The sequence below is a fragment of the Miniopterus schreibersii genome, assembly GCF_964146895.1.
Source record: "Miniopterus schreibersii genome assembly, chromosome: 22".
In the NCBI taxonomy this organism is placed as follows: Eukaryota; Metazoa; Chordata; class Mammalia; order Chiroptera; family Miniopteridae; genus Miniopterus; species Miniopterus schreibersii.
In genome coordinates this window covers 12,300,430-12,321,632 of record NC_138124.1, presented here as the reverse complement: position 1 = coordinate 12,321,632, position 21,203 = coordinate 12,300,430, and the positions used below count along the sequence as shown (strand labels likewise).

The 21,203-nt window shown below is 43.7% G+C and overlaps 1 long non-coding RNA gene across 2 annotated transcripts in view; it reads left to right on the top strand.

Annotated features, from left to right (window-relative positions):
- The window catches only part of LOC308550650, a 42,763-nt gene extending 22,143 nt beyond the window's left edge, over positions 1-20,620 (top strand). For both annotated transcript variants that reach the window (XR_013997939.1, XR_013997940.1), the window contains exons 3-4: positions 17,720-17,816; positions 20,553-20,620. This is a non-coding gene — a long non-coding RNA (uncharacterized lncRNA). The remainder of the gene's footprint in view (positions 1-17,719; positions 17,817-20,552) is intronic.
- Positions 20,621-21,203: the final 583 nt, after the last annotated feature.

Below are 21,203 nucleotides of genomic sequence, written 5' to 3'. Positions count from 1 at the left end.
AGGCACGCCTAGTCTGTTATTTGGCAAATGTGTTGGAATGAATAGGTTTCCTCATTATCAAGACATAAGACCAAAGCCCTGAAATATCAACTCTGCTAAGCACACGGGGTGGGACAAAAGAAACTTCATGAAGTCACATTGACTATGCACAGGTATAAAATGATCGTGCTCTGCAGCAATGAAAACTCATTTTTGACAGATGAACTGACAAATTATAACGTACTAAAAATCAACAAACCAAAAAACACAGGACGAGCGTGTGTAAGAGGCCACAGGATGGGTCCAGCATTCATCAGATCTGTCTTCTCTTAATAGATCAGTTTACACCGTAGGATAATCTCTGAGATTTCTCCTGCTGCTTAGTCGTCAAAGAACTTCTCTTCACCTTAGAAGCTTTTGTGATTTGCAAGGTGAGCGGTAGCTGATTGCTATCTTACTTTTCTGAAGGAAGAAATAACACGATTCTCCTGGGTTTTGCACGTAAACATCCAGGGCCTTTGCACTGCGCTCGCGGCCGCAGCGGTCGCCCTCGCCAGGAACTGCCTGCAGGCAGCTGCTCGGAAAAGAAATCCCGGCCTTCCCGGAACAAAGCTGTTGACACACTGTCTCTTCAGTGCATTTCTGAAGATCAAAGATGGTTGGCTCGGTGGCAGTTTCTTTTTGTTTTTGTGAACTGCCATCAGGCCACCCTTCCCCTCCCTGGCCTCGGGCTCCGAGTGCAGACTCGGCCTGGGAGTCTCAGTGGATGGTCCTGACACCCGGAGGCGAGGCTCCAGTCTTACCAGGGCCCAGGTAAATTGATTTTCCACCTCCCACTGAGCCATTTTCACCAGGTTTCTGGGCTATGTGTAAGTCTCATTACATTTCTCTCACATTCCAATTGCCGCTTTTTAGCAATTTCTGACGTCCAGTTTTGCATTTTTCAGAACGCAGGGCTTTGATTGCAGGAGTTTAGACACCCAGGACAGTGTTTAGCGTGTAATTTTCAAGTTTGGATGGCACAGATGGGATGGCATTTGTGATATTATCTTATTTTCTAGAATCACAGGGAAAACTAATTACAAGTAACAAAAAAGGAATGTTGTGAAGAGTTGTCATCCACTTTGAACCTGCAGATTTAATGTCACGGGGGACTGTGCCTTTGAAACAAAAATATGTGCAGTTGCAGTTGGTGCCTGCATTTTTGGCCTATGAGATCATTTATCAGAGCTAAGAAACTGAAACCTCAAAATGCCCCCTTTTAAGATCAGATAAGGTTTTCAACTTTTAAAAGTCTTGTAGAAAGCCTAATTTGTAATAATACATAATGGCTGCTGAGCTAGGCGAGTGCAGGTGCTAGCGCTGGGTACTGTGACTGTCCCCTTTCCTCCACAGGGAAGTGGCATTTTACAGCCCAAAGAGCTTTGCAGGGTTTCGGTGGACGAGAGGAGCCCTACTGTGCCTGGGGATAATCTCTGCAGAGTAAAGATGGAAAGAAAGTGCTGTATACAGTATAGAGAATTCAGATGGAGCCACCTAGATTTTCCCTCTCAGATCCAATTCTCCTGCTAAGTGGCTAAGAGGCTAAATTACTATAAGTTAGGCTCTAACCTATAGATGGTTAAAATATAATAAAAGATTTGTGGAAGAAAACAAAGTGCTTATGTGTAAAAATATTAGTAAGCAGAGTTGGGAGATTTTGTGTTGCCTATTTATTTAATAAAGATGATAAAATTGCATAGTTCATAAAATCCTCCGAGAATTCTTGGGTCTCAGTGCAGGAAGACAGGGTTTGGAAATCTTAGTCTTTGAGGTAAGGTGTCAGATAAAATACAGGACACCCAGACAAATTAGGATTTCAGATAAACAATAATTTTTAGTATAAGTAATATTTGGGACGTTATTTCACTAAAATATTATTTATCAGAAATTTAACTGTGTTTTTACTTGTTAAATATGATAATTGTACTTTAAGGGCCTTAAGGAGGGCTTTTGTAATTAGGTTTCTTTGCATGCATGAGAGTGGTAAACACCACGAAAAGCTTCCAGTTCAAGGTGCCAGGCCAAGATATGAATATGACACAGCATACAGGTGTGTTGCCCCAAATAAGTAACAGATGACCGCTATGTGCAACCCACCAAAATAGTATCACGAGCACTTACTATTAACTTGTTCATTAACCCATTCACGCAACAATTATTTATTGAGTGCCTGCTATGTGCCAGGCATAAATTCTGGAAAGAGTGAGATAAACAAGGTAAAAAAATCCCCTTCTATGCAGAGCACTTATTTTTGTCAGGTAGACTAACATGTAAAATTGCAATAAATGATAGATCACAAATTTGATCAGAGAGCCATGGGAACATCAAGTTAAGTGTATCTGACTAAGGCAGGGGAAAAACAGGAAGGCTTCAAAGAGGAAGTGACTTTGAATGCAGGAGACTTAGCTGGTGAAATAGGAAAGGACAATAGCAGAGGGAACTACATGTGCAAAGGCAAGGAGTGTGAGGGCATTGTGGATTTTTTAAAAAGCACACAAAATAGGGCAAACCAACAGCAACTAGAAAAACAGTGAAAAGTCAGGTGTAGCACGAACTATAAGAGGATTTGATGAGGCTATCTGATAGTACAGGATGGGGACAGATTATAGTGCTGAGTCTGCTGAGCTCAGACTCTCCTGGGGGCAACCAGAATAGGACCAGGGCAGTGGTGGGAGAGACTCTGCTAGGTGACGTTTCCAATTCATTCTTTTTTTTAATCTTCACCCAAGGATATTTTTTTTCTTTCAGAGAGAGTGGGAGAGAGAGAGAAACATCAATGTGAGAGACACACCAATTGGTTGCCTCCCACATTCGATCTGTCGGGGGCCAGGGATCCAGCCTGCCCTTGGCTGGAATCACCAGGGACCCTTCAGTCCTCGGGCTGATGCTCTAACCACTGAGCCAGACCAGCTAGGGCACAATTCATTCTTTTTTTTTTTTTTAAAGTGTGTGTGTGTTATTTTGTGCTGTATCCTTGGAACATAAAAATGAACACAATACTGATCCTATCTTCTAGGTGCTTTTCTAGGGAAACCAGTTATGGGGACAGCTACATTCGATACAGTGGGATGAGTGCTGTAAAGTACAAAGTAACAGAGGTAAACACTGTGGTGAATCAGGGAGTCTGAGGAGGGTGAAACTCCCTGGGAAGGGAGGCAAAGGGCCAGCTCAGGCTTCCCAAATGAAGAGATTCTGGAATTAAGGTGGGGTCCTGTTGTTAATTTAAAGAAATTTAATACTTTATGCAAGTGGTTAGACATTTTCCCAACAGAACAGAAAAGTACACGGTGAAAAGGAAATGCCTTCTCACCCAGACCTTTGGCAACCACCACCATTGCACTAACATAATATAAATATATTATTCCTTTCTCTTTTCACACAAATGAAGGCATCATCTACTCAGCTTTTCTTATCTTGACTTTTCAACGTAATATATTTTGGAAATCACTAGAGAGCTGCTCATTTCTTTCTTTTTTTCTTAATTCATCTTTATTTCAGAGAGAGGAAGAGAGGGGGGGGGAGAGAGAAACACCAATGAGTCATTGAGTGGCTGCCTCTTGCACGCCCCCGACTGGGGATTGAGCCCAAACCCCTGGGCACGTGCCCTGACTGGGAATCAAACCGTGATCTCCTGGATCCTAGATTGATGCTCAGCCGCTGAGCCATACCAGCTGGGCTACTCATTTCTTTTTAATAGTTCCATAGCATTTCATTGTAGGGATCAATCAAACATTTTTATACTAGTGTTCTATTGGACATGTAGGATTTTACAATCTTTTGCTATTACAGACAGTATGTAGTGTCCATCAATCTATCCTAAGAAATATCCCCAATTTGGGGAATGGAAACTGAGGCCCAAAGATGTTGACCTGCCCGAGGGTCACACAGTTTGTAAATGATGGATCTGGAACCCTAGTCTGGCTTCCTCTGAGTCCTGTGCCCCAGTTCTTAACCTCTGCTCCATGGAGCCTTGAAAGGATGGGGAGCAGGCCTTCGGGGCTATTTGATTCGGGGAGAGAGGGAAAGTGGGGGGAGACTAGAAGATAGTGAGGCACAGGCCTGGAGAGCCCTGGCCCTACTGGAAGGTGCTTCCAGCTTGCAAAAATAGCAGCCAAGACTCTGGGGCCTATTGTCTAGGACATGAAGTGACCAAGATTGCCCGTTTATTTCTGGCAGAGCTGAGTTAAGGGGCAAATTTACAAGATCTTTTCCTTTCAATTAATTTTTAAATATTGAGAAAAAATTTGTCTTCCTCCTCCTGCCATGCTCCCCCCCTTCATTTATATCAGTAGCAGATTTTACACTTTAGCTTCTAGGAGACAGGTTTCTAAGAGCTATATAGCTTCCAAAAGCTGATCAAAGTCAATTGACCCTTAAAAGAACTAAATTTAAAATATCCATTCACTTGATGTCTTGCGTATCAGCTCTGAAATCTAAACGACAAAACAAATCTAGAGCTGTCTCCAAAGGCTCACAGTGAATCATTCAATCTCTGGTAACTGATTTTAATCTCAGATGCACAGTGCTGACATAGCTAATAAAAAAATTGTGTGTTGTGTATTGCTGTGCATCTGTAGATTTAAACTGTTTCATAACTGGCATCAAACACTATACTCCCAGAGATAAGCCTCTGCGCTGGGGTTTGTGACCAAAAGGAAGACCTATTAGAGAAAAATGATTGCCATATATGGTAGCTTTTAATGCATCAAATCCTCTCAAATAAATGTTTTTGAACTGTGTTCTTTCTCGTCGAATGTATCTTATTCTAAGTATTTCCCATTATTCATGAATTTGTTTTATCCCTCTTTGCTTTTTGGTAGAACTAAATCATTTTTAGACAGCAAAGGAAGGATTGTGGGAAAGAGAGTTTAATTTTAGATCAGACTGTGCAATGGTTTCCTGGTAAGGAGTATCCAAGCATCATTACACTAATATAGAGAAAACTCAGAACTACTTGGCCACCTTGCTTTGAACAGAGCTGTCTTTCCTGTCACTGTAAAGGATCTAGTAGTGTATCCACAGTAAAACAATTGAAAATAGCTAATAAAATGACAGCACGTTAATATGTGTTTAGAGGTCTTTAGCCTAAATAAATAACATTCATTCACATTAGATACTTTGGGGGAACTTCAAAGTTTGTGTATTTGCTGCACATTGGAAAAAAACTTCAGCAATTTGTTTCTTTTGAATGACATCTTTACAAAGAAATGAACTAATTAAAAGGAAAAGCAGATTCTATATTGTAATAGGTTGACAGTAAAATAATTCCTTTTAAATATTTTACTTGAAGTTAGACATTCATGTGTGGTACTTATTAGACACATACCCTTATCAAAAACAGCACACAAGCAATATATGATTTATAACTTAAAAGAGTAAGTGTAGATGAGTGGGGATAATCAATATAGAAGAGGTGGGATTTGAATTCAGGTGGAATGCTGACGCACAGTAATTAGAAGACTCTGGAGGGAACGCCATTAACCCAACAATTTGGGGAGTCAAATATGTATCAATGAACCTTAAAATAGTCAGATTCATTATAACCTTATTTTACAAAAATATGCAAAAAGCTTTTCACACAGAAGTACTCTTATTTGACATAAGAAAATGTACATTATATGTGGCTAAATATAAATTGTGTTGCAAAACTAGATATAGTATTATTTTAAGACAAACACAATTTGTTAAATATTGGTTATTTCTTGGTAGTGGCATTCTGGGTGACTTTTTTCTTGTATTTATGTTTTCTGTTGAGCATAATTTGCTTTACATAATAGGAACTAAAACAATGTATTTTTAAAAGGTCAGTAAGGAAGGTACCAAATTGTACACACCACAGTCTCCCCCAAAACAAACTGAAATCTATGCCTGCAAGGGCAGTACCTGAATTATAAGTCATTTTACCTTTCTTTACTGTTTTTCTAGTTCAAGAAATCAAATTTGCTATAATAAAATATTTGAAAATTTAAACTACATTTTCTTTTATCAAAAGGCAGTGATAATGAAACTGGAGGCAAACAACCACAACCTAAGGTCTGAGGATGCTTTCTAATTCTTGTGCTTGTCTCTTTATTGCATTTGCAAAAAATAAATGCCCAATTTTCTATCTGAATCCTGTGCACAAAAGGAGACAAAAAGGGGGGTAATCCTGCAAAATATAGGGACACTATGAAGCAGCCTCCTTTTGAGGAATTGCTAAGCAGCATGCTGCATTCTTTTCCCAGGCTGAGGGAAGGGGTTCTTATCCTCCAGGTTAAGGGATCCTTTTAAATTTAGTCCAGTCTTTCTTTGCCAAATGATGGCGTTTGAAGTGAAACCTCTGAGGGGGTGGATACAAAATGGAGTGGCTGAAGGGAAATTCTCTCAGACCTCTGCTTGGGCCTTAAAGTGAAAGCCTTGACCCTTTCCCCCACCTCCTGATCACATCATACCCTTTCTAACCTGTCAATAGCAATGCAGTTTTGGTTAGAGTACAAATGTTAAAATCCCTAGCCGACTGAGGAAACCATAAGGAATCCCTCCTTCATAAAGAAAGTAATCTTTCCTGTAGGACATAGTTATTCGGGGCCATTATTAAATTCTGAAATTTTTATTAATTAAACCTCACAAACCTTTGGGAAGCAAGTTTTATTACAAGAATAAACGAACCAAGGCACATCATGTCAGAGCCTTTCCAGTAGTCTCACAATGAGAATCTGGATCCCAACTCTAAGTGGACAAACTTATAAATAAAACCAAGGACAAATGTCTCCTTTATGCTAAATATACCATCGCAAGCCGAATGGCATGTGCTATTTTTACCCACACTGGCTCTTTTACGTCCCAAACTCACTAAAAGTAAAACGGCGATGAGGAATGAAAATTAACCGGGCGGAGACTGAAGGGCTGGGCGCACGGACTCGAAGGGGAAGCCTCGGGCCTCCATCTAAGTGCCCTGCACACTAACGCACTACGTTACAGAATACACAGCCACCAACATCTACATTTTCTTTTCTGAAAAGCCAGCCCAGGTGGTGCTATAAAATAACAGAACTTCGGGCTCTGTCACACCTCCTTTGTCCCCAGAGCAGCTCCTGTGCACAAACCAGTTCCAGCAACACTGGGCAGGGCGGGGAAGCTCCTGGAAGGCCTAGAGCTCACTCAGGGTCGTTCCCCACCAGGGAGGGAGGATGTTCTAACCCTCTGGACAGAGGCAGGAAACGGTAAGCAAAATTGCTGCGAAAAGAGGAGAATGCAGTTGAATCCAACTAGGCTGCGCCCTGCAAGATCTGCAGCACCGTCTCTCTCCCTCAGCAAGAAAACGCCCAGAGAAAGGCGTTTCTGCCGTCCTGCTTATAGTGAGCGAGGCGCAGCAAACAATGGGCACCGAGGAGCAGGCCAGCGGCTTCTGGGGGACCCTCGGGGGTGCCCAGGGCCCGGTCCGCCTGGCACGTGCGGCTGTCTGCTTCTCGACCCAGGACCAGCCGCGTGGCTTCCAACAGACAGCCTAGCGTGTGAGACGGCCTAGCACGTCTCCAACGCGCCATCCGGCTCGTCCCGCCCTGCCCCCGGTCGCCGCCCTTTAAGCGACCCCCGGCCCCAGGGGCGCCGGGCGAACCGCACCCTGGCCGCTGCGCCGCCATCTTGTTGTTTTCCTCCCGGCCTGCCACGTGACGCGTCGCTGCGGAAGCCCAGGCCCCGCCCCAACTTCCGGCCAGACCGGTTCCAGCCGGCCGCGGCCTGCAGACGCGCGGCTGCCCCCTGGCGGCCGGTCGCTTCCGGCCCCGCCCGCCCTTCCGCCATTTCCCTCCCGGCCGGCCGCACGTCGGCGCCCCGCTGCCGTCCCCGCCCCGCTGTTGGTCGCCGGCGCCGTGCTCGGCCCGCCCCGCCGCGCGCCGCCCCGCGCGCCAGCGTTGGCCGCTGTGCTCAGTGTGAGTCGCCGTATCTCTCCGCGCAGTTTCAACGTGGGCCGCCTCGCGCTCGCTGCGCGGGCTGTTGGTACGTGGTGTCGCTGTGTCAGGCCTGCGTTTCAGTCAGGGGACTGCGGCCCCGGCGCTGGGCCGGCTGCCCGTGCACGTGGCTTATCGTCTTAAGCCTGCACAGCAGCCTGTGAGGTGCAAGTTGCGTTTATTAAAAGCCCAGAGAGGGATCTGCTCCGGTGGCAGAGCCTACGCGGAATCTCGGGCGTCGGGGCTCCCACTAGGCCTCAAGTGACCCTGCACATGTGCAGCAGCCGGGGCCCTTGGAAATGCACACGCCTTAGAGCCCCCCGTTAACATTTGATCACATTTGCTTTTATCTTTTTTTCTCTATTTATATGAGAGTTGCAGAGCAACCCTATTTTAAAGTTAGGGAAGCCAGAGTTTAGAGAGGTAAATAATTGCCCAAGGCTCTCAGTCTATACAGGTGGGGGCTGGGATTGGGACCCAGGACCCAGGTCTGTTACCTCCATTAAAAGAAAAAAAGAGGAGTCAAGTTGAATTTGCCTTTACTGAAACGGGAATGGACAAGGGGAATGTCTGAAATGTCAAAAATCCTCCTTCAGAGCAGCTGACCTACGACGCCACGTTCCTCTCTGCAAAAGATCCAAGTCAGAGGCAGTTGGGTGATAAGGTGCCAGGAACGCTGGCGCCCAGGTTTCTGGGCCGGAGTGTTTACAAGGCGGGTGAAGCGATGGGGGCACGGAAGGCAGCCGTGAGAGAAGGGAGGGCAATTGGCAGGAAGGGAACGGATTCAGTGGTTTCTTCTAATCCTATTATCTCCCAGTTTTTGTTCTTTTGATGCTTTGATTCTCTGGAAACCTTGCTTTGTCTCTATCTCCCGTGACCTCTGTCCCTGGTTAGATTCCTAAGGCCTCTTTAGGCGTCTGGAGGTCATCAGTTGCTGAATTCCGGGGCCCAGGCTACCCCCCCCCCCTCCGGGTGGCCTTGCTTCTCTCTCCCGTCCTCGCGGACTGCTGGTCTCACCCCTGCCCAGCCGACAGACATGCTTATGTGTTCAAGCTGTAGACTCAAATGTCCCTCTACCTTCTGGGCATTTCCACCTGGAGATCTCAAAACCCTTCAAAGCGAGCTTGTGTAAAAAACAGTTCATGACTTTCTCAGCTACCCAATCACCATTTAAGGTCCCTCTTCCCCTTCAGTTTCCCTTCCATCTGCTGTCCTGGCTGAGCAGATACTTGGGAGCCCTCTGGGGCACTCCCCTTGCCTGTGTCACCCCCTAGCCAGTGAGTACTGGTACTTTTTTTCCCCTTTTGCTCAGTCTTTTCCCTTCATCTCCATTGTCCCTGCCCTGATCCTAGACACATTCTTCCTCCATTGATTCCAGTGATAGTTCTCTAACTGGTCTCCCTGCCTCCACTTGGCTCTCTTCAGTGGATCCCCAGAGGAGACCCATTTGACTCTCAAAATGTAAATCTGGCCTTATCAATGCAAATCAAACCTAGCTACCAGCTCTCTCCCCTGGAAGGGTAAAAGCCCCTCAGTGACCCCCTATTGGGCTTTAGGTATAGACCCAAACCACCAAATGAACAAGGCTCCTGAGGCTGCTGGTCCCTACTCTTTGGGCTCCAGACACTTGCCTCCCATTCACCTGGAGCCTTCAACAGGCTCTTCCCTCTGAGCTCTCCTTTCCCACCCATCACCTCCCAACTCCTTTTTATTCTTGGACCTTGGATCCTTCATATTTTGCTCATCTCTTTCTCAGGACTTTCCCTCTCCCCAGCAGATGGATCCTCCCTTGTGCACGCTCAAAGAACTTACTAAGACATGATATTTTATTGGTATGTGTCTGTCCATTTCATTACCTAGACCATGAGGTCCACGGACGGGGACTGTGTAACAGAAATGGTGCTCAGTTCTGAGAAGGACCCATCTTAATAACCAATTACTTAGCGCCGTTATTGCCATCTAGCGGTGACTGAAGTTATTATACCCATGGGCCCATTCTCACTGAGGGTCTTTAGTTAGCAAGATCTCTCATTATGCTCCTGGCACAGAAGGGAATCAATCCATGAGTAAGGAATACCTAAGTTAACTTACTTGGTTGGTTAATTCTCTTGACTCTCAGTAAACGTTAACCATGGGTCTAATTCTTTGACCACCCTGGGATTTTTTAATAACCTAATCTTAGCAGCAGTATAGTTATCAGATCTGTACAGTACTCAGAGAGTGACCTGAGAAAGCCCCACTCAAATGAATTTAAGTACAAAGCCTGGACTTTATACATTGTTCTTCTCAGAGGCTGTTCAAGTGCAGGCTTCCTGACAGCATCTAATCCAGAGCAAAGCCCTGCTTCCTTGAATTCTCCCTAAAAGCAACTAACAAACCCAAATCCTACAAGTCCTTTCTAATGTCCTGACATGAAGGCACATGGACTTCATGAATCTCAGTGTCATTTTCCAAACACAAAGAAAAATTTCATCCTCGGTCCTCGAGTGAGGTGGCAGAAGGGGAAGAAGCTCTGAGACGTGGTTATGAATCCTGGTGCCATCACTTTCCAGTGGAGATACTCTGGGCAGCTTGAGGTTTCTCCAGTGTAAAGTGGGACTAATTATGTATGACTATGGGCTTTACAAAGTGCTGATAAGTCAGAAAGCTTTATTCTATATACAGTAAGTGCTCACTTAACATTGTCTATAGTTTCTGCGACTTTAAGCAGGATGATATACGATAGAGAAATCAATTTTCCCAAGGCTAATTGATATAAACGAGTTAAGTTCCTACAGCATCTTATCAATGATATAATGAAATGGCGTTGAATGAAATGACCTTATTTGAGGACCTCTTGGGTTGAAACCAAGATCCTGCTGCGTCTGCTCCCACTACTTATGGTAGGAGAGGGATGTAAGGCGGGTAGAGAAGGGACTGCCCATCTTGGTTTTTTGGCAGGTTTTTGGCCATCCAGTGGCTTTTGATGGCTGCAGTGCAGGTGTCACACCATCCCTGAACTGCACCAGGCATACAACTCAAGAGATTTGCCAGTCTTGATGGAAGGATATGTAAATCTGACTTAATTCACAGCCTCTCTTTAATAGTTCACTTGAAATTGCATCTAATTTAGGCTCATTCATAATTGTCACCGATGTAAATAACTGCAAATGTGGAGGAGCCCACCACAAGGCCTGATAATTACTTCAGGATGAAAACCCAATTGTAGGAACATCACAGTTGCTATGACAACCATGTGAGAAGCCCGGTTGCCCACGGTTACCTATGTTACCAGATGTCACTGGTGCATGAATCTTAGCTCTGAATGAGCCTCAGGAGCATAATGGGGAAAGGCAATGGGAACTGTATGACTGGGTCTGAATGAAAGAATCCTAGTGCCCTTGGGGATATCTGACATCCCTTTTGTATTCTTAGCCCTGATGGGTTCATGGAGAGTCTATCTCATTACTGTTGTCATCTTGGAGCCAGAGAGTCCTAAATTAACCCCTCCTCTAAAAGGTCTTTCTTTTTCCCTTTCCTTTAAAAATTATTTGTTAAAATTTAGAAATAAGTTATAGAAATATGTGGTTCAGCCTCAAAAATGCAAAAGCTCTTTGGGGAAGTTCTTCTTCCTGTCCTACCCGCCATCTACCCACTTGCTGTCTTGCCCCAAAGGTATTTTGTATGCCTGTTCAAGTTGATACAAGATATATTCCTTTCCTTTTTTTTCACACAAAAGAATATATGACATACACAAAAGAATAATTTATAATACACACTATGCACCTTTCTTTTTTCCTTAATATATCTTGAAATTGTATCAACCCATAAAGCGCTTTCTCAGTCTTTTAAAAGTGCAGAGCCTCCCTTATATGGATGTGCCAAATGTGTTCAAACAGTCCCTACTGATGGCCTTTAAGCTTGTTTCAGGACTTTGCTGTCACAAAGGTGGCATTGACTAGCCTTACATTCATGCCGTTTTGCACATGTGAGTTATCTGTAGGATGATTTCTAGATAGAATTACTGGGTATATGGATTTGTCATTTTAAATTGCTGTCCATAGATCTCATATTTATTGTATTCCCCCAGGAATGTATGTGAGGCTGTTTCCCCAACTTTTGGGCTTTTGCCAACCTGATAGGTGAGACATGGTATCTCGCTGGGACTAAACCTGCATTTTTCTTATACGTATTTAATTGTAGTGAACTAGCTTTTCATATGCTTTGCCTATTTTTCTATTGGGTTGTTCGCCTTTTTCTTAGGGGGAGCTCTTAAAATAGTAGGGAGATTAGCACTGTGTGATAGGAGTTTTAAATATTTTTTTCTTCCACTTTGTCATTTATCTTTAAATTTGACAGTATAGCATAATGGATAAGAGCAAAGGCTCTGGAGCCAGACTGTCTACATTCAAATTCCAGCTCTGCCAATAGCTTGTGTGACTTTGGGAATTTGCTTCTCTGTGCTTTATTTTCCTTGTCTCTAAAATGGGCATAATAGTACTAATCTCCTTTGGCTTTTGTGTAGATTAGAAGCTTAATATATTTTAAGTGTTCATAATAATGCTTTATATAGAATATAGTAAATTCTATATTTGATACCTATTAGAGTGGTCTTGGGGGATACATTCTGAGACCCCCGCGGTAGATGCCTGAAATCTTGTATGGTACTCAACTCTACATATACTGTTTGTTTTCCTATACATACATACATACCTATGAGAAATTTTAATTTATAAATTAGGCACAATAAGAGATTAACAATAATAATAAAATAGAATGATTATAATAATATATGTAATAAAAGTTATGTGACTATAGTCTCTTCTCTCTCAAAATATCTCACTGCATGGTACCCACCCTTCTTGTGACGCTGTGAGATGATAGAGGCCTTCAGGATGAGATGAAGCCAGGTGAATGACATAGGCACTGTGACCTAGCACTAGACTGCTGTTGACCTTCTGTCGATACATAACAAGCACTTTACCTCCTCTCCTCGATTTCTTTATTCATGGTAGACCCATTAAAAAAAAAAGGATGTGGAAGTGAATTGAGTCAAATTGAATTTCTCTGGGCCTTGGTTCCTCCATCTGTAAAATGGGTGTGGAGAAGCCGAGTGGCCCCTGCCCTTGGTCTGGTGTCCCTTTGCAGGATCTGGTTATCAGAGAGGGATGCTAACTTTGGATGTGGCCTGGCTCTTCCCCAAACTACATTTTCACATCCTCAGCCTCTTTCCTAGTACAGTTTTTTTTCTCCTGTTATAAATGTAATACATGCCCACCAGGTAATTATTGTTGATTGTCTGCCATATATTGAAGCACAATTTTTTCTTCCCTCAACAAGAACATAAATTTCCAAGTTATTTTGTAATAAAATTGGCCATTGCATGATTCCTCATCACAACTCGATTTCAGTGACTCTTTGTAAAAAGTTTAGCTATTGTTAGAAAGTGTTGGGGCAGGACAACATAGATACTGTTTTAAGTTAATCAAATGTGGGAGATTTGTATGTGTTGCAGGGTGAAGCACGGAACAATGGGAAGGAGCAGCTACAGAATAGGAACAGATCAGTATAAGATGCAGGGCCAAGCCTTGCCCAAAGCTCCAGATTCCATCAGATAGGACACAATCCAATGGGATCAGTGAGTTTGGTGCCCAATAGAGGCAGGAAAGACCTTTGAGTCCAGTACCCAAGTAACATGGACAGTTTCTTCAATCCCTCTATCTCTGTAGAGATTCTATGCCTTCTACTCTCCCCTCCCACCCTAGGAGTGGGCTATGGGTGGGATGCATACCACAGTCTCTCATAGTGTTGGTCAACTATAAATTAAAAGAAATGAAATTCTAATGTATATGTCTTCCCTTGCCCAAGTTGAAGCATTACACAAATCCTCTTATACTACAAATTCCCTGTTTCTGAGTTCTTAATTTTGACTTTTCTTTCATTTGGCCTTAGTATGTCTTCAAGTAATTTTTTCTAAAAGCAATGTGCAGGATATGTTTTCCAGTCCTTGGACATCTGAGAATAATTTTCTGTTGCCTTTACACATGAAAAACCTTTTGACTAGATTTTAAAATATTTGATTACAACATTTTTGCTCAAAATGTAATAGACATTGCTTCATGCCTCTTCTTTTTCTGTCTGCTTCTGGTCACTCTATAGTGTCTTCAAACAGCTGTATTTTATAAAAAATCGTGAAATTATCATTGTGCTCATCGAGAGGAATAGACTGATAAAAGTTGTGCTATTACCAAGCTAATATTATTTCTTGGCTGTATTTTTGTAACGTACCTTTTTTTTTTTTTTTTTTTTTAATGATTTTAGAGAGAGAGGAAAGGGAGAGAGAGAGAGAGAAACATCGATGTGAGAGAGAAACATCCATTGGCTGCCTCCTGTATGAGCCCTGACCAGGGAACATACCCGCAACCCAGATATCTGCCCTGACCGGGAATTGAACCCACAGCCTTTTGGCTATGGGATGACGCTCCATCCAACTGAGACGCTGGGCCAGGGCTATAATATGCTTTCCTGTACCCTTGTCTCCTTCAGCCTAGTCTCAAGCTGGTAGCGAGAGTAATCCTATGAAGTCTAATGATGCTCTTCTTTCCTTACAAGCCACTGGCAGCCCATCTCCCTCAGAATAAAAGCCCACATCCTTGCAGCCATCTGTGTTGCCCTCCAGTGTGCCCACCTCCACTCTTATCTTTTCTCTCTGACATGGTGTCCAATTATTTTCCATTTTCATCTCTCTGTTCTCGCCAAACTGACCCTCTTCCTAATCTTTGCTTTTGCCTCTGGGCCTTTCCCCCTTCCCTTCTCTCTTCCTGGAACAGGCTTCCCCATCCTATTTAAACTCATAAATTCTTACACCCCTACCTACTCTTACAGTCTCTTTCCATCTCTGCTGATGTACTTGATCTCCATACTGCTCACAACCAACTTGTTAATTGACTGTCTTCCCTCACAAGAAGTTTTATGAAGGCAGGAATTTGTGTGTGTTTGCTCACATCTATATTCCAGGCCCTGGAATAGGTGACGCTTAATGAATCAGGGTCCCTTTCTCCCTAGGGACTCATATTGCTCAGCTCCCTAGTACTGAAAACGTATGTCCAGGGCAGTTCCCAGCCATACTCGGAAACGGGTGTATTTTACCTCGGGCTCTTTCTCTTGATTCCCGTAGAGTCTTTCCCATCATTCCTCTCTTGCCGTGCTGATATCCTAGGACACAACACTGCAGAGTCTGGTAACATGTTGGTGAATTAGGGGCCTGTGGGTTTGGGTTATTTTTATCAGAGATACAGCCTCAGGAGAGCATGGGACCTTTTAAACTTGTTACATAAACTACACGATGTTCTAGTGTTAATAGAGTTAATAGGTAGAGATAGAGAAAAAGGGAAGGGGATATTGATGTAATCATTATTTACATAATGCAGTTTTATGAGCCTCCATAAATTATGCTTTGTTGACCTTTAAATTAATTTAGGCTTGATGAGATGGTTTCATTGTTTAAAGATGTAATATAATTATTGTATTATGTTTTTTATTGTTTTCTAAGCTTATTTATGCTTTGTCTCTCATTAAGGCCCAAGTGTATGACCTTCTTATGGAACATTTTTTTAGCTGTTTTCTGGTGTGAGGTTTGCAGAAGCCTGATCTGACTGAAGTATGGCGTTCCTAAATTTCCCAGGACACATTGCAGCTTTTGCGCTAATGAAGGCCTACATTTTCAAAAGAGTTAAACATTGTGATCTGCAAATGGGCTCTTGGGCTCTTTAAAAATGTAGTTTGCAACAGGAATCTTTGTCATCCTGGGCACATAGAGAAAAATTAACCTAGCGTTCAGCCAAGGCTCAGCCTTGGGCCCTCTGGTGTTGGATCTTGAAAATGCACATTAATTTTGAGCATACTGTGTCCGGTGGAGCCCTGAGTCCCCCGAGGATACCTGCAGGGAAGGAGGACGCTGCACAGGCTGGCCTCCAGCCTCATCACGTCCAGCCACAGAAGCTCCACTGTTTCAAATTTTCTTCAATTTGGGATACTGCTAACCTCTTCCTTGATAATATAGTTAGTTTAGTGCTTCAAAAATAAAGGTTGAAAAACTAGTACTAGAGTGTAAGCATATGAAACCTAAGAAAGGGATTGTTCATTTATGTAATCAGATTTTAGGATTTGGGCAGCATTTCAACATATCAATACTTGGGCTAGCCCCAAATAACTAACCTATGGGGAGATTGAATTGAACATCTATATATTTTCATTAAAAAATATACGATAGGAAACAATGTTTGTATGCTTGGGTTTCATGCACTCATAGTCAAGCAGCCAGGTTTGGGAACCATTTGCAGTACTACATTTATTGCTGATAATCAATGGGTCTTTGATCCCACTGCAGGGAGGCCCTGGTGGAGGCATCCTTGAAAGTAATTCTGATGTTCTGTGCTGTGGCTAATAGTTCAATGTCCTCCTCAATCCTTTACTGACATGGAGAGACATGCAGAACATTCAGCAGTCTGTTGAGAACTCCCTGATGACGCTGCCCAATGCACTTTCATTTCCATCGCCAGTGAGTCAGACCTGTGCAGGCCATGGTCATCTTGTCTGTAAGGGATGGTTGGTCTCCTGATCTCTTTGGTCACTTCCACAAGTTGTCTCTAGGGCCTATTTTCCCCATAATTCCTACCCCTTTCCTAGTGATATTTCTGTGTGTGCATGTAGGGCTCAGCCAACCCTGGAACCTTATAACAGACCCAGGTCCCTGCTCATCTTCTCTTATTAGTGCAGAAGTTAGCTGTGCTTCAAAGAGGACAGTCGGGGGTGGTGGCCAGGCAACAGCTTGCTCCTTTCTGGAACAGTCATTAAGAGCCTCTGGGATCTGCAGGGCCACCAGCTTCACCATATGAACTGAGGAGTCTCATTTTCCTGGCAAAGTTAAGGGACAAGGTCACACAGAGGTCAGTGGGGTTTAGTGACCATCAAGGGCATGGAGGACAGGTAGGCCTTCACTGTGTTGAGTCACTGAGGTTTTAGTGTTATTTGTGATAGCAGTTAGCTTACCCTGACTAGTACATTACCCAACCTCTCTGAACCTTTCCTTTCTTTACAGGAAAGGAAATTATTTTACTTAATTCACAGGTACAGTGAATTAAGTAAGATAACTTAATGTGCGTACCTGGCACGTAGTAAGTGCTCACTGGATGTTAGCTATTGTTATTAGTGAATGTGACTGCCGGTTAGAAGAGGGGGCAGGTTTGTGTCTGGGAGGATAGTGGTTTAGGAGTGTAACAGTAGGATTGTCGTTGTCATCATCATCATCATGAAGATGGCACCCGCCATTTACTGAACACCTGATTGGGCCAGGCTCTGTCTTAGGGTGCATCACATGTACTCATTTCAATCCCCTGAGGCAGGTATCATTAACCTCAATGAGGGCCTAGGAGCCCAGAGTTGCTGCTGAAGCTGTTCAAATCACACAGGCAGCGACACAGGCAGGCTTTACACTCTAGGCTCTCTGACCTCGAAGCCTGACTCCTTTACTTCAGAAATGACACCATGTGTATTTGGGGGAAACGTGATACATATTTAAAGAAAAAAATTTTTAAAAAAATGAGGCCTTCATTTGCTTTGCTTCTCACTAGGTAAGTGTTATGTTTTACTTCTGAGACTTTTTCTACTTCGAGCTGTAAGGATTGCCATTTAAAATTAATCCTTTGACATAGACATTGGCTGCAGATGTGAAAGGCCCAGCTTCCTTTCCTTTCCCAAGGTCCTCTTCTGTTTTGTCTGTACTCCCGCAGGCTCTACGTGGAGTTGGTCAGTGGAAAAAGGGACTGGATTTCCAGAACAATGCCCGAGTCTGAATCCTGCAAGTCTCCCTTCAGTTCAAGGCCTCCTGTGAGTAGAGCAGATATTTTAAAGCCCTTTCAATGACACGCATAACCTGAGGTATAATTTTCCAGAAGCAGCTTCCATTTCTTTATTTCTGTGAGGAGTGAGGAAAGATTTGTTTGCAATTTCATAAGAACAAGAAAGGTTTGATGAAAATGTCTGAGGTGCTGGTGCTTAGAATCCTGATACTAGATTTACTAGACGAACGAGATGATTGATTGCCCTTCACAATTACGGGTAATTTATTCCCTCTTCTTCCCTTTTGAGATAATTTTGGCTTTAGCAACATAAGCCACCCCCATAGAGCAGTAGATCTATAGGCATAGATTCAGTCATTAGCAATATGGGGTGTCGCTGGACTGCATTTACATTTGTATTAACAAGGCAGTTCTCTTTGGAACTGTTTATGTCATGCCCGCTTGCGACGTGTTAAGACAGCAGGTAAAGACTGGCTTTTAACATACTTTACGTGCACTGTTCCTCTTCTGAGTCTGATAAAACTTTAAACACGAAACATATCTTCCTTTTTTATCTCACAGATAGTTTCTCTGTCAAAGGCAGTGCTAAAGGCAAGATGTATAAAACCAACTTTGACACTTCAGGTTATTTTTGGAATATTTATGAATATGTTCAGGAAAAAGCCAAGGCCCCTGGCTGCTAGAACAATGGGTTAAGTTGCTTTTCTTGTAGAATATTCTTATTATATTAGTATAGCATTTTGTAGAAATTCTTCTACAGTAAAACTTTGAAAACCGTTTTGTTCCTTAAAAAATAGCCCGGCTGGTGTGTCGCAGTGGTTGAGCGTTGACCCGTGTACCAGGAGGTCACCGGTTAAATTCCCAGTCAGGCCAATTGCCCAGGTTGCAGGCTCGATCCCTGCTGTTTCTCTCTTATTGATGTTTCTCTCTCTCTCTCCCTCTCCCGTCCTCTCTCTCTCAGAATCAATGAAAACATTTAAAAAAATAAGAATGTTATCAGGCCCTGGCCGAGGAGCTCAGTTGGTTGGAGTGTCATCCCGTTGTCCCACGCCAGGGTTTCGGGTTTGATATCTGGTCAGGGCACATACAGGAGTCAGCTAGCCAATGCATGAATGAGTGGAACAACAAGTCGATGTTTCTCTCTCTTTCCCTCTTTCTTTCTCTGTAAAATAAAAAAGTTCTTAAAAGAAAATAATGTTTATAAGAGGTAAAAAACAAAACAAAGCCCCAAAATAATGTGGCTGCTTCAAAAGTAACACAAGATGGCGTCAGAGAGCCAAAGTGGAGACGGATTTGTGTCTAGTGGAAAGGATGGCCTTTTCCGTTCTCTGAAGCAGTGCACGCGGGCCCCTATTTCTGCACATCCTCAAAGTACCTTTTATTTTCTGTTATTTTTTTCTTTTTTCAATAGCTATCCTAATGGGAGTGACATGGTCTCTTATTGTGGTTTTGATTTGCATTTCCTTGAACAATTGGTTTTTACTTATTTTTTAAGCCATAGAGTAAATAGTCTGTTGACAGCTTGTACAGCATGACCTGGTGATTAGGGGTTTGGGGTCTAGTGTGTGCAGCCTGAGTGAGAGTCACAGCACTTTCATGTGCTGGCCATGGTGAGTCACAGCCACCCTGAGCCCCCAGTGGGATAACTCCTTCATGTAGGGTGGTTGGAGGAATCCTCAAGGTAGACCTATAAAGCTCTCAGCATAGTTGTTGGCATGCAGCGAATGCTCAAAACCAGTAGCCATGCACAAAGCCCAGTGCATAAAGCAGTTTAACCAGGGAGGTGCTTAGGTTGATATGCCAGAGTCTAAGACTGTCTTAGGAGTTCACTCAGCTGATAACCCAAGTGTCAGTCAGAACAGACGAGTGTCACCAGCATTACTCTGGGTCCTTGGGAATCATTCAAGGCTCTTGGCCCACACCCATTCTTCCAGAGGGTGACAGACATGCCAGGGTCCTGCCTGTTAGGAAACTCTGATTAGGACACATGGATGATACTCGGACTGTCCATCTGCCCAGCTCAGCTTCCTCTTTGAAAGACTGGTGCCCTTGGGCTTCATAAAGAGGCAAAGTGTCATTGTTACTGAAAACATGGAGCGATGCCTGGAGGAAACCGGTCGTCTTGAACTTCATTAAATGTGTTCTTCCTTGGGGCTGGGTGGAGAGGGGCAAAGGGGGGAGGATGGGGGACATCTGTAATACTGTCAACAATAAATGAAATAAAAGTAAATAAAAAAAATGTGTTCATCCTTTGCAATTTGAACCAAGCAAGAAGCATTTTGAAGTAGTGCTACAAGTTCACCGAGAAGCCAGGAAGCTTGGGAGGACAGAGGGGCCAGGGCAGGACGTGGGCCGCTTTTCCTTTCAAGGAGCCGGTGATAACTTTGCAGGATGATTGCTTTTGGATCTTTGGCACGAGATTTGTTTACTGTGCAGGAACAGTCCCTAAAGGAAGAGATAGTATCTGCGCAGGGCAATCAGAGAGCAGCAGAAACAGGCCGGCTCGCTGAGGAGGCTTGAGCTGACGGGGCAGGAACACGGAAGGGAAGGGCCCGGCTGGCCCAGCAGGAAGGGCAGAGGCCGGGGCTGATGATGAGAGCTTGGATGGTACCAGGAACTGCCAGAAGTGGTGAGGCTGCAAAGAAATTCTTCTCGGGGGTGAGAGCTGCAGTAGAAGGTTCCTCAACCATTCAGAGGGGCCCAGGAGTGGGCCTGGGAGACCCCTTCTGGGGAGATAGTGTGACCAGCTCTTCTTTCCATTCAGGAAGATGCTCAACCCCACCTTTTCCCCGGGTCAGCTGTTCACCACTCAGCAGAGAACATGAAAAGCATCCATAAAAGAGACTGCAGATTTTGTTGTCCATAAACCTCAAGGATGAATTTTCCTATCACATTTTTTGAGTATGCTTTTTAAAGCCTTCATAATGCCAGGCTGACCATGGCCAGTACCCACGAACTTCCTCCTAGGTGATGACTGGTGTTACCTCAGCCAGGAGAAGACCTTGGATGATGCCCGAGGCCCTAGCATATGGAACTGATAGAGGGGATGTTTTTTCATGGATGGCAGAGAGAAGATTTTGCTGTCCTTTTTGAACTTTACTTAGTCTATGGATGGGATCCTCTGTGGGCTACTTGAGGGGATCCTGAGTTGGCTCCCCTACAATATCCAAAGACCCTGAAGGTTAGAAAGAACAGATAAAATAAAGATGTGGATTCTTTTGATTTGTTTCATTTTCTTTTGGTTTAATTATTTGAATAGATAACACAGTCACTATGTGGACAAATATGCAACTAAAAGTTACCCCACCTGCTCGGTACCTGTCCCCTCCTCCCACAGGTAAGTACTTTCTAAGACCCAGTTCTAGTTTCTGATGCATATACAAAGTCAGAGACACATTCCTATGCCCACCTTGTT